At 65.9% G+C, this 962-nt stretch overlaps 1 non-coding gene across 1 annotated transcript; it reads left to right on the plus strand.

Annotated features, from left to right (window-relative positions):
- Positions 1-880: 880 nt before the first annotated feature.
- Positions 881-962, plus strand: TRNAL-UAG (transfer RNA leucine (anticodon UAG)). The gene has a single exon. It is a non-coding gene; the product is annotated as a tRNA-Leu (tRNA).

The raw sequence follows: 962 nt of genomic DNA on the forward strand, positions 1-962 counted from the left end.
AGAAAAAGCAACTCAAAACACAGGGAGCAGAAAGCTAGCTCGGGGGTGGCTGCAGCCGTCAGAATGATCAGTAAAGAAGAAAAGGGGTCGTAGGCTGCAGTCATCGTCATCCTTATTTCGGGGGTAGCATCGAAAACGAATTAAACGTCCTTTGCCCAGGTCGGCGTGGACGGGCTGCTAATTTGCTTTGACATCTTCAAAAAGGCCCCCGGGGGCTCCCGCCAGGCTGGACCCTTTAATTCAACCCGCAGCAGCAGGGCCGGGCGGGTAAAGGCGCCAGCGCACCTGTGGGATACGGGGAGGCGCCGTGAGTCCCGCAGGGACGGGAGAGGCGCGGGGCGGGCGGGCGCGAGGCAAGACTGAGGCGGACACGTGGCAGAGCGAAGCCCGGGGAACGCACCCGCCGGGGCCGGAGCAGGGGCCGGGGCAGGGGCGCGCGCGCTCCAAGGGCCACGCGGCGGGCCGACGGTGGCTTCACCCGGCTGCGGCCGGCAGGGGAGCGGCGCCGCAGCAGCAGCGCCACCTGCTGCCCCTGCGGGTTAATGCTGCGCCGCCGGAGTCGGCGGCCTGCAAGACGCCGTGGGCTCGGCCAGCCGCTGCGCGTGCCCCAGAGGGGCCCCAGGGGCTATTCCGTGCTGTGCACGCTCCCACGGGGTGTGAGCCCCCCACGCCTTCCTAATCGGCCGGCCTCCTCCCCGGGAGCTCCCCTTCGCAATGCATACCCGCTGCACTTGGTCCCTGCGGCTCCTCTGTGGGGCAGCGGACAAACACCGCCGGGCGAAGCAGCGGGCGGCAAAAATAAAGGAGGTGAATCGGAGAGAGCGCCGAATCCGTGCCTGTCCTGTCTATATAGTCCTCAAGGTCACCATAATAATCAGGTGGTAGCGTGGCCGAGTGGTCTAAGGCGCTGGATTTAGGCTCCAGTCATTTCGATGGCGTGGGTTCGAATCCCACCGCTGCCA

This window comes from Lepidochelys kempii, chromosome 10 (assembly GCF_965140265.1).
Source record: "Lepidochelys kempii isolate rLepKem1 chromosome 10, rLepKem1.hap2, whole genome shotgun sequence".
Taxonomy (NCBI): Eukaryota; Metazoa; Chordata; order Testudines; family Cheloniidae; genus Lepidochelys; species Lepidochelys kempii.